This window comes from Dipodomys merriami, unplaced genomic scaffold, assembly GCF_024711535.1.
Source record: "Dipodomys merriami isolate MVZ:Mamm:240054 unplaced genomic scaffold, mDipMer1.0.p SCAF_89, whole genome shotgun sequence".
Taxonomy (NCBI): Eukaryota; Metazoa; Chordata; class Mammalia; order Rodentia; family Heteromyidae; genus Dipodomys; species Dipodomys merriami.
In genome coordinates this window covers 2519179-2532466 of record NW_027206501.1, presented here as the reverse complement: position 1 = coordinate 2532466, position 13288 = coordinate 2519179, and the positions used below count along the sequence as shown (strand labels likewise).

Below are 13288 nucleotides of genomic sequence, written 5' to 3'. Positions count from 1 at the left end.
ATATACTCTCTCCTTCATGGTAGAAGAAGTACATGTTTCTGATAAAACCTTACCTAATTTTAAGTATATCTGAAAGTAAAGGTTTGCATTAAGGGGAAAAATTGTGCAATACCTTAAGTGCTAAAAGAAATAAGAAGGAGCAAAAACAAATTATCTATTATATTAGAAAATCTATTAGAAAATGATGGAAGGGGTTACACTGATCAAGAAGACGCAGTGTAAGCCGGGCGCTGGTGGCTCACGCCTGTAATCCTAGCTACTCAGGAGGCTGAGATCTGAGGATCGCGGTTCAAAGCCAGCCCGGGCAAGAAAGACCGTGAGACTCCTATCTCCAATAAACCACCAGAAAACCGGAAGTGGCGCTGTAGCTTAAGTGGTAGAGCGCTCGCCTTGAGCTGAAGAGCTGAGGGACAAGCGCCCAGGCCCAGAGTTCAAGCCCCACGACCAACCAAAAAAAAAAAAAAAAAAAAAAGAAGACGCAGTGTACTCATACACTTGCACATTGAATTGAAACACTTTTGTACAACTATTTAAAGATTTTTTTAAATAAATAACAAATGGTTTGAAAGAAGGCAAAGGCAAATAATGAATAGTAAATAGGAAACCTGAACTAAGCAAACACAGAGCCTCTGTATATAATAGAATCTTAGAAATTCAAAGAGGAATGTGGCTTTATCTCTGTAATGCCTGGTGCTAGTGCTGTCTTTTGATCTCCAGAATTTAAGGCCTTTGAAGGAGAGTGTTTTTTAAAGACAATTGATAAATATACCCCTCTAGCTAAGCCAGAGGTCAGAAGGACTGAAGCAGAAGTGCTCTGAGTCCACAACTCCAGCCAGATTGCTGGGACAGCACTGCACAAACATGGTGAGCTCTGATCTCCAGCTCTGAGCGATCACATTCCTATGCTATCTGGCTTGTTTGACCACAGCCTGCAGCACCTGGCTGGATCTTGGAGGCTGGAACTGTGTGGCTAGGTTCAGAGGAGGCTAGCTGCACAGAGGAGCTAAAGAATGTGCTAAAGCGGAAAAGATGTTGCAACAGGTGATAATTGAAGTGGTATTAAAAAAATGGACTTCTAGCTATCTACATATGACCATATAAAATGATGCTAATCAAAATGAACTCCAAAATACATAAACATGAGGTCTTTTTGTGTCACTGACATTGTTGTCATCAATGTTCTTTCTTTTTTGTTTTGGTCGGTTGGTCGTGGGGCTTGAACTCTGGGCCTGGGTGTTATGCCTCAGCTCTTTACCACTTGAGCCACAGCGCCACTTCCTGTTTTCTGGTGATTTATTGGAGATAAGAGTTTCATGGACTTTCCTGCCAGGGCTGTCTTTGAACCATGATCCTAAGATCTCAGCCTCTTGAGTAGCTAGGATTACAGGTGTGAGCCACCAGCTCCTGGCTTCAAGTTCTTTTTACTTTATTTATTTTTCCCTGGTTTATCCCTGGTAGTCACTGTTTTTGATTCTGATACCCTGTGTCTTGTGTATATGCTTATCTGATTTAGGGAAGGGGAATAACAAAATGGTAAAACAAGAACAAAGCGTGATCCAATGCAACAGTGATATTCACAAGATATGTTGGAAATGAACTCTACAACTTGTGGTGGAGGGGGAGTCGTTGGTTAGGGGGACAAGAGAGTGGGAGAAAAATGAAGGAGTGGGTAACAATGTCAGACAAGAAAAGCACTCATTGCCTTACTTATGTTACTGTAACCCCTCTGTACAGCACTTTTACAACAAAATAAAATAAAATTTAAAAAAACTGGACTTCTTACCCAGAATACTAAATGAACAGGTATTAGAAGTATTCCAGAAATAAAAGACTGTAGGAAAAACAAAACAAAACAAAAAAAGACAAACAAAAAACAAAAATCTAAAAGCTGGGCACTCATGGCTCATGCCTATAATCTTAACTACTCAGGAGGCTGAGATCTGAGTATCACAGTTGAACAGGGAAGTCCATGAGACTTCTATCTCCAATTAAGCACAAACACACAAAAAAGCTGGAAATGGATTTGTAGCTTTAAGTAGTAGAGCACTAGGTATGAGTAATTAAAAGCTCAGGATTAATGCCCAGGCTCTGAGTTCAAGCCCCACCTCTGGCAGGGGGAAAAAACAAACTGGAAAAGAAGGAACAAGAATCAAAACAACACACTCTAGACTGCCTTTCTTTTACTATCATCCACTAGAGTATGCACAGATCATGTGGAAGAGGAGGCTGTACAGACCACGTGGGAGCAGACAGTGCAGCTCCTGGACCTGAGCTGACGACCAGAAGCAGTAAGTCCTCTAGCAGGAAGAGAAACATCCCCATCTCAACCAATAAAAAAGCTCTCAAAGCTATTCTGGGAGAAGAGAAACCAAAATGTTTTTCAGCATCACTGGTTAAACAATGAAAACATTTTCTTGTCATTGGCTATCAAGATTCTCCTAAAAATCTGTTTGGGTAGAATTTTGGCAAACGTGGCTGCCATTGCATATATTCGTGGATTGGTTCCTTCAAGACTTGGAGCTCTTGGACCCTATGCTGAAGCTCCTAGGAGACTTGAAGTCAGGACAGTACATCAAACTCAACAATGTGAGCATCAATTTGGAAGGGCTGAAATACACAAACAAGAGCTCAGATTCATTTCTGTGTTGTACAACTGGAACCAATAACTGTCTCTTTAGTAAGTACAGAATAGAATGCAAATATAGAATGCAAATGTTTCCTCCATTTAATGTTATTATCAGTTTCTAACATGCACAAAAATAAAATAATGCTACAAATGCAATGAATCTTTCAAGAGAACTACAGAAGAAGTGATGTATATGTATATGCATATATGCAGGCATTAGTCTGTTTCTTCCATGAATATTATTATGCATTGAACTGGATCTCTCTACAAACTCATTTACCAATGTCCTAACTCCATTATCTCATAATTTAACTGTATTTGGAAACAGAGTCTTTAAAGTGGTAATTAAAATGAGGTCATTAATGAGAGCTTTTCTCCATATTTCCTTTGGGCACAGACAGGGACCCAGGAAAGGTCATGTGCAGACATGGGAAGAAAGGCCAGGGACAGAGGCCTGGAGCAGAAGATTCTCATGGGCATCAAGAGGCGCAAACCTCTAAACACTTGGATCCACACCTTCTAGCTTCCAGAACTATGAGAAAATAAGTCCCTTTGTTTAAGCCAGCCAGTTTGTGGCAACCCTAGAAAACTAATTATCTCATTTGGTGCACACCAGCCTCAAAAAAATCTGCTGAAAGTAAATTTCCTTTAAGGATGGAACAGGTGTAACAAAGACCCAACATCAAAAAGTTCAACTCATAACAAGATTTGTAAAGAAGGTGACTATAGGAAATGTTCAATGCACAGCAGTGGTAAGAATGAGAACTGGCTCACAATGATGGTGCACTAGACTTTGAGGTCTAATTTGGATGGAGATTACTGAGGGCAAGCTAAGTTATCATTCTAAAGGTACTTAGATAGAAGGAGTAGAGACAGACTGCTTCACAAGGGTCTAAGAACTGAGATTTCATAACCAGAATCAGGCACATAAACCTCAAAATTCAGAAGCTACTTGTTAAGGCTGGGTCCAGTTCTATCCACATAGTAGAACTGACTTTATAAACTCTATTTCTTACAGGATTTGGCTGGTGCTCTCAATGAAACTCAAGATTTTCCAACTATGAATAAAAAGGGCTTCAAGGGCAGAGAATCAAGACGATCTTAAAACCCATGATGTTTTTTCTCCCGTTTAAAAGAAGGATTCCTGTTTGCCTCTGAAGTCTCTCCAAGATCTGAGAACTGTTACTTTGTTAAATTGAACCTAAAGTAAGGACAACCTTTTCATTCACTGGGTAAAATGGGTCAAAAACACTGCAGTATGAGTCTGCATTTTAATGGAATCCTGAACAAAACTTACCAAGAAAAAGTAGGTAGCAATGAAATCTTAAATATCTCATCTTTTTTTCTGAATGGACTGAAGCATAAATACTTCTCCTCAAAATGACCTTCAGTTAATCATGTTTAAAACTGTTCTATATTAAAACAAAGCATAAATTCCATGTAAAATTGGTATAATAATTACTTGTAAAGAGGAAGCCCAGATGTTAATTTAGTTTCAACAAATTCAAGAACAGGGATTTTTTTTCAGATGCAACTAAATGACTAATATTTCTAGTTATAGGCTAATTTGGAAAGAAATATTACTGAATATAATCATGCAAGATTTACAGACTTAATTTCTTTTCCTTTTATAGAACTTCCTTTTATTTATAACTCTTACTTTAGAATCAGGAAGGTTTGGGGGTTATTTATATATTAAACAGAAACTGAAAATCCAACATTTCACCAAACTGATTTCCAAATTTTGCTTTATGTATATTATTAGAGATTAGGATTTAGCAACCAGGATTTAGTAATCAGCATGTTGACTCAGAGACTCTCAGTCTCTCTGTATCTATTTCTTTCTGAGATTTAAATTGCTTAGATGATTAAAAGAACTAATGTCACTGATGGCTCGTGCTGGTGATCCCAGGTACTCAGGAGGGTAAGAACTGAAGACAGCCCAGGTAGAAAGGTCTGTGAGACTCTTATCTCCAATAAACTACCAAAAATCCAGAAGTGGAGCTGTGTCTCAAGTGGTAGAAAGCTAGCTAGCGTAAAAACAAAACAAAACACCCTTCAGGGACAGCGCCCTGGCCCTGAGTTCAAGTTCAAGGCCCTGGCCCTGAGTTCAAGTCCAAGGATGGCATGCACAAAAAAAGAACTAATGTCCATTTCATATCCATTGTAAGAAGAAACGTATTCTTAATCAAAAGTAATCAATTAAAGTGTCTATGATCTATCTATCAACTGCGATATTAAATCAAAGTATCAAACATCTGAAATCAAGAGTCCCTTTTGAAGTAGTTGGGAGGGAGGATAAAAAATTTTTTTTTCAGGGCTGGGAAGATGGCTCAGTGGTAGAGCGCTTGCTTGCATGCCTCTGAGGCCCTGGGTTCGATTCCTCAGCACACATAAGCAAAAAGAAAAAAGCCAGAAGTAGTGCTGTGGCTCAAGTGGTAGAGCATTAGCCTTGAGCTGAATAGCTGAGGGACAGCGCCCAAGCCCAGAGTTCAGGCCCCACGAAAGGACCCAAAAAAATAATTTTTTTTTCCTTCCCTCAATGATGAAAAGCATTTGTCCTTTCTTTTTGATGACTGTCAAAAGGTAGAAGAGGTAGAAGTCTCAAATACTGTACTCATCAGCTTGTATGGAAGGGCCATGCAGAAGTGAATAAAGAGAAAATCACAAAAGGAATGAGATAGGCTCTTTGAAAGAGCTACTTAAGGCCACCATGCTCTAATCAGTATATTCACAAATCCAGATAGGTGCCAGTCATATAATCATGAACTCAATGAAAGATTAATATATAAGAAATTAAAGAGAGATGAGCCTAAAACAGATTTGGTTTGTGTGTGTATATGTGTTGGGTATTGAAACCAGGGCCTTGAACATGGTAAAAATATGCTCTAATGCTGAGTTAAATACCATAGTGCTTTTCTTTATATTATCCTATATTTATATATTTCTTACCCTAAAATATGAATAGGATTATGCATGTATGAGTGTGTGTGTATGTGTTGTGAACACACATGCACATTGGTACTGGAGCTTGAACTTGGGGTCTAGGCACAGTCCTGTAGCTTTCCCTGCTCAAGGCTGGTTCTCTACCACTTGAGCCACAGACTCCATTTCCAGCTTTTTGTGGTTAATGGAGAGAAGAGTCTCATGACTTTCCTGGCCAGGCTTGCTTTGAACTGTCATTCTCAGACCTCACCTCCTGAAAAGCTATAATTACAGATGTGAGCCACTGGACATTGACTAGGATTTTAAACCTTTGAATATCTTCTATGAGAATGGGAAAATCCAATGCTTGCCTATCCCACTCCTGGCTCCTCTCCAAAGCTCTTTGTTTCATTTCTCTGTCAGTTTTAGCTTTAATTTTGACATGGACACATCAGTTACATTAGTTGTGTAAAAAAAACAGTTCTTAAGTTGATAAGCAGTTATCTGTTATTTAATTATGATGCCATTAGATATAAATCAGCTAGAATCGGAAAGAAAACAATTTTTGCTTGTTTAGATTTGGAGACTAACTTCTTTAAAGGTTAAATTTTGCTTTTTACTTTTGAGTTGTGCCTTTCTATTGTTCAAAGACACAATTTTCTTCCCAAGTCAATGGTGTCACATAACTGATTAGTCATTAGGTATTTCTTGGAATTGATGACATTCTTACCAATAAAGATATTGTTTGGAATCTCCTGGAAATGATTTCTAGTTTCAGTATGGGCAGATTGCTTCCTGTATATACTGTCATCTGTGATTTTGTTTTGTTTTGTTTTGTTTGCATCAGATTCCTTGGTTAGTTGCACTATTTCTATATATTTGCACTATTTCACTATTTTTATATTCCCCAATTTCTTGGTTAGTTGCACTATTTCTATATATTTGCACTATTTCACTATTTTTATATTCCCCAATTTCTTGACAATTACTGTTTTGTTTTCTGAGTGCATATATCCTTAGTAATTTTTTTCAGAAAGAGAATAAACAGTAGGCTTTTCTAAGAACCTAGAACTGATTGATAGTTTCAATGAATACAGAACTTTAAATTTATTGTTACTTGGCTCAGAACATTGAAACTATTGATCATTTATAGTCTAGAATTCATTACTGGTAACAATGTAAGGGCTTGTAAAGGCATTTACATTATTTTTTGTACATGACCTAGTTTGCTTTTATTTTGTTAGGGTTGTTGTTTGTTTGGGGGTTTTTGTTTTGTTTTGTTTTGGTAGCACTACTTCAGATTGAAATCATGGCTTCCTCAAGCCTTTTGCTTTTAGCTTTTTCATCAAGGGTCCCAAACTTTTGCCTGACTGACCTCAGACCTCACTCATTCTGCCTATGTTTCTCAACAAGCCAGGGTTATAAATGTATGCCTCCATGCACAGATTGTTCTTTAGATAAGATCATGCTAATTTTTGCCTGGGCTCATCTTGAACAATAATCTTCTATCTTGACCACTTAAATAGCTGGAATTACAGGTGTGCAACACCATACCTGCTCATGACCTAGTTTACTTTTTAAGTTCCAAAAGTTTAAAGTTTTTTTTCTGTTCCCTTTAATGATTTGAAGTCCATATGTTTCAAGTTATGACCTCTGTACTTACATCTTCTGAGCATCCCCTGGGTTTTATAAGCTTCCTTATAGTTGAGTTCCTTATAGTCTCTTTCTGGACCCAAAGGCGTTCATAAGCCTTCCATTAGCTTCTCTTATAATGTTTCAGATCTTATTACACTACTTCCCGTCTCGATTAACTGCCTAGCCACTCTGAGGCCTTCTTGAAATCGGGAGTCCAGTGCACAGTCTATTCCATCCAAATATCTCTGTGTAAATACATCAATGCAGAGGGCTTTGTATCCAGAACTTTCTCTTTATGTTGAACTTGTTTTACAACATTTGGACTTGGTTTCTAATGTCTCAAAAATATTTTCAACAGAACATCTTTGTGTCTGGACAGCAAAACTGTGCTGGGGTTAAGAATTAGACAATGTAGATGTACTGAACTTGACTGAGATGTGCAACACTTTGTTCTGTTTAGTATAAAGCACTGCAATTCTTCAACTATCTCTTACTTCTATCTAGACTCAATGTCACTGTCTTCTGTAGTGTGTTCTTCATATCTCAAAGTTCTTGGTGTTTGTTCATACTTAAGACTGAGGCTGAGTGTTGAAGGCTTCCACATGTAATCCTAGCTACTCTAAGGCTGAGATCTGAAGATTGCAATTTAAAGCCATCTTGGGCAGGAAAGTCCATGAGACTCCTATCTCCAATTAACCACGAAAAAGCTGGAGGTGAATCTGTGGCTCAAGCGATAGAGCGCAAGCCTTGAGCAAAGAAGCAGAGAGACAGCACCAAGGCTCTAAATTTAAGTTCCAATACCAGCACATGCACGCACATGTGTACACACAGACACACACACACACACACACACACACACACACACACACACACACACACACTCAGAGTGGGTACTAGATGTATATAGCATAGGGGTTTACATATACATTATATTTTTAGCCAGAAAGCTCTAATGAATGTTAGGTCTATCTTGAAACATTTGTGAATGCAGGCAGAATTTTTAGCTAGTGTCCTTTACTCTAGGCAAAATAAAGTGCAGTGTACAATGTTATTGGTAAATGTGAGGTTTCCAAAGTGGAGAAGTATTAACTGTAGCATATCAAGTTTTCCATTGAATTTTTTCTTGATAATTTACCTAGGATTTAAATACTGGTACCTCACTGTGTGTACCAGAGTAAAGAGGAGAATGGATGATAAGAAAGTACAGAAAAGTGAGCTGTAGTTTTTTCTATTGACAAATATTGATTGAGTAGGCATCTGAAGTTCCCGTGAGCATGTCCAGCCTCCTGGAATGCCATGCCTTGGGCTGACCCCTAAGAGACACGTCTTGACAGATGACTTTCTCCTCCACCACCACACTCTCTTGCCTACTTGGCAAAGGCTCCTATCTAAAGCAAGCTACTCTCCCCTTTCTATCTTTCTCTCCCCTTTCTATAAACATCACACCTACTCATATTCATCTTCTTTTCCCTTTATTTTTATTAGTATTTTGAGGGAGCTTATAGGATAAACAAATATAGGAAAACAAATGTTCAGATTTGTCAGCCATTAGGGAAAAAGGAAAACAGTTTTAAAGACTGTGTTATTGTTATTGTTGTTGTTATTATTTGTGCCAGTACTGAGGCTTGAACTCAGAGCCTTGGCACTCTCCCTTAATTTCTGATTGAGGCTGGCACTCATAACTCCACGTCTGGCTCTTTGTTGGTTAATTGAAGATAAGATTCTCATGAGGATCCCTTTCAGAGCTGGCTTTGAACCACAACCCTTAGATTTCAGCTTCCTGAGTAGGTAGGATTATAGGCATAAGCCACCAGTTGTAAGCCTGGCTAGGTTTAATTATTTTTAAAGCTATAATTTTTTAATATATGTAGCCAACATCTTATCAAAGAACTTGGTTTTATCACGGGGCAACTTGTCTCCCCATAAAGTTCTCAAAGTTCTGTTAATCACCAGTTGAGGCATTTTTATTTCATGATGCTCAAACTCCTTTTCTCTCTTGCATGTATATGTGTTTATATATGATTATATATAGATAGATGATAGAATAATAGATAATATATGTATACTTAATTATTTTACCTCCAGGACATAGAACAATGTATTTGAAATGAAGTCACTCTTTATAGATATTTTTATTAGTATAAATTAATTATACTAAGGAATTTTATTGTGATATATATATAGCTTAGATATATTTGTGAAACAAATTAATAAATAAGTGGTGGGCCAAATATTTGTATCCAAATGCTCATAAGGATATAAAAAAACTCTTAGGATTAAAAGGATATAAATGCATTGAAAGTGAAATAAATATCATCTGATCAGAATTTTAAATACCATGAACATCAAGCATTGTACTAATGGAGTTCAAAATAGATATGCCCAACACTTTTAGTTTAAGGAGTAAAGAATTGTATTCATGAGTTCCATTTAAGTAATTTAGTACTCAATTTTTGCCAAGATTCCCAATTTTTATTCCGGATTCCCCAATGAACACACTGTCAAGTGTCCAAACATGATAGCCAACTGTTCACACTACTCACAACCTATACCTGCTCCTTCAATGCTGTCTTGTCTTAAAGAGAAAAAATGCACACCTGTTACTCCTAATCAGAACCCTCAGTCTTTTTCAACTGTTCACTTTTTGATACCACTATAGATGTCATTTCTCTCTAATCCAAATACCACACACTCCTAAAAAGGACTACTAAGCATTATCTAGCAGCTACTGTTACAAATCAACTTGGCTGTGCCTGATATAAAGGTTGACTTATGACTCCATTAGGAAGTACTTGGGGCTGGGTTGCAGCTAAGTGTAGAGTACATTCTTTTTTTTTTTTTTAATTTTATTTTATTTTATTTGAGAACATACTGTACAGAGGGGCTACAATTACATGGGCAGGATAATGCATACATTTCTTACCAAGCATTGCAGCCTCCTCCTTTGTTTACCCTTCACCTCCCTTCCCCGCCTCCCCCCTCCCCCCACCCAATTATACCCCCCTCCCCCCCCACACACCGACATTGTAAAGCTGGTTTTGACATGACATTTTGTACTTCTCATTGTTGCAACAGGTCCACCTGAATCCTTAAACGACTTGTTTGTCCCCATCTCCTCCACATGTTATACTGACATCAAATATAGTGAAAGAGGGGGTTACACTTACCATGCACAAAACCCTGGATTTAGTCTTGAACATTCTCTCTCTCTCTCTCTCTCTCTCTCTCTCTCTCTCTCTCTCTCTCTCTCTCTCTCTTTCTCTGTCTCTCTCTTTCTCTGTCTCTCTCTCCAAAGTAGCATTACAATTATTAATATATGTTGTATATTTTGGCTGACTTAAAGACAGCAAGAAGAAAGTCAAGAAGGAAGGAAATCTTTCTATGCAACGTCAGGTTCTTCTTCAGAATCTTAATGGATTACGATTTTTACCACAAGTTCTTCATAAACACGAGTATCTTAACTTCTCTGAACAAAGCAGCCAAGGTTTCTATTTTTTTCTTCCTAGAACTTTCACCGTTTTTTCTCCCCTCATCTCAGCATGTTGCTTTCTTCCTTTAGCTATAGAGTTCCTCATTCAAATCTTTTTTATAGCACCTCCCAATGGATTATATTTTGTATTTCACATAAATTGATCAGCTATCTCATGAGCCAGATTTCATTTGTCATTTTGTTTTACTTCTGAGCATAGAAAACTATATTAATAATCATAAACTAAGAGACAGATGTGTGTTATTCTCTACTTGAAAATAGCAATACGATCATTTAGTGTGTGTGCTAGTTCTGAACTTGTTCTGAGCTTCATGCCTTTGTTTGGTTCTCATGGTCAAGGTTGGTACTCTTAGCACTTGAGGCACACCTCCACTTCCAGCTTTTTGCCCGTTAATTGAATAAGGGTCTAATGGATTTGTCTGTCCAGACTGGCTTCAAGTCTTCATCTTCAGCTACCAAGCTCCTGAGTAGTTAGGCTCATATGAAATATGAACATTTAACTTAAAAATGTGTTGCTGAGTATCAGTGGCACACTTGTAATCCTTGCTACTCAGGAGGCCAAAATCTGAGGTTCGAAGCTAGCCCATAGCAAAGAAGTCTGTGGGACTCCTATCTCCGATGAACCTAGTGGTTTTTAGTAAAAAGCTGGAATTGGAGCTGTGACTCAATTGGTCCAGCACTACTCATAAGCCAAGCCCTAGGACCAGCACAAACAAGCCAACAAAACAAAAACATAAGAGAACAACAAAAAACATGTGGTATCTGACCTCAAATTTTACATAATCTCAGTAAATAGACCTCACTGTTAATCACCCTGCATGTATAAGCTACATGTAAATGATTTTACTAAACAGGCTATGTTGTTTTCAAGATGTCATTTTGACTGGTTGCCTTTTGTGTTAGATTGCTGAACACAAAGCAAAATATTATGCTATATTAAATATCATGGAGAAATACATTTTGGAGGAGGGGGGGAGACAGGCTCAGACTAGGGCTCTAACTTAGGTTGCTGTTTGTGTGTGGCAATCCACCATATAAACCACACCTTCAGTCTGGCCTTTTTGTTTTTTTTTTCTAGATTTACTTTGTTTAGGAAATGGTGTCTTGCAAAACTTTCTGCCTGGACGGCTTCACATTGTAACTCTTCGGGTCCCAGAGTTCTGAGTAAATAAGATCATAGAATGAGCCACTATCACCCAGCTGAACAAAGCATCCATACTCTAAATGTCCTTTAGAATCACTTATTAAATTCTATTTTATCATATCTTTTGGCACTGTTAGGGATTGAACTCCAGCCCTTAGCCCTTCAGATACTCCCTCCCCCTCTCTCCTTCTCTTTCTTTCTCTCTTCCTTTCTTTGTTTTTCTTTCTTTCTCTCTAATGCCAGCATTTTTTTTTACACTTAAGGCTGGCACTCTACCACTAGCACCACAGCTCCATTTTTGGCTTTTTGGTAGTTAATTGGAGATAAGAGTTTCATAAACTTTCCTGTCTGGGCTGGCTTCAAACCCTGAGCCTCAGATCTCAGCATGTTGAGTAGTTAGGACTACAAGTGTGAGCCACTGGTAGGTATTTGGTACAATATCACATTTCATTGTTCATTTCTCCCAACAGAACTCTGAGAGGAAAGATGCGTACCACCATCAAAGTTATTAGGACTTTGCTCTCTTTAAACCTGAATGATGAACAGTAAAATTAGAATGTGCTTTAAAATAAGCACAAAATTTAGCCAGGGTTAGTGGCTGGTGTCTGTAATCCTAGCTATACAGGAGGTTGAGATCTGAGGATTGTGGTTCAAAGCCAGCATGAGCTGGCTGGAGATGAGACTTATCTCTTATCTCCAATTTGTCACCAAAGAGCTGAAAGTGGAGCTGTGGCACAAGTGGTAGAGTGCTAGCTTTGAGCAAAAACTGTCAGGGATGGTGCCGCGGCCCTGAGTTCAAGCCCCAGGATTTTGGGGGTGGGTGAAGGAGGGAAGAAGAAGAGGAGGAGGAGTAAGAGGAAGAGAAGGAGAATTTTAATATGAGATTAAAGTTTTTTTTCAGACCCTCATTATCTGATGGGACTTTTGATGCTGATCCCTCTTGAAACCTTGAAATGTTGCCATTTTGACTGAAGCACTGAGTTTTACGGAAAATTAATTTTAAGTTATTTAATTTTTAAACAGTTATATGTGGCTATTATATTGTACAGTGCAAATTTAGATAGAAAAATAGCTATCTCATCTCATGCAAAAAGATTTTTGGAAGGTGAACGTCCTAACTCAAAGTTACTCTCAAAACACATTAAATACTTCACATGAAAGAATTGTATGAAGTGAATTCACAAATTAGAAGATAAGGAAATTCGAAAAATACTACCTTTGTGCTAGGAATATGCTCAAGTGAATTGGGGGGCAGGAGGATTAGAGTGAAAAACAAAACCCATGTAGGTACAGCTGCTGCTTTCTAGAATTTTCCCACAAAACTAAATCAACTTAAAAACTCTTTACAAGACTAAGAGTATATATTAAATTTCTCAGAATCAGGGGAACCAACAAGAAACTCTCCTAAATACCGAGCTCATGGCTCTGTTTAAAAATTCCGACGAATAAGCAAATAAAGATCAAATCT

At 37.9% G+C, this 13288-nt stretch overlaps 1 protein-coding gene across 29 annotated transcripts in view; it reads right to left on the bottom strand.

Moving 5' to 3' along the window:
- Rims1 (regulating synaptic membrane exocytosis 1) overlaps positions 1 to 13288 on the bottom strand; it is a 505606-nt gene that overhangs the window by 217964 nt on the left and 274354 nt on the right. The window lies entirely within an intron of this gene.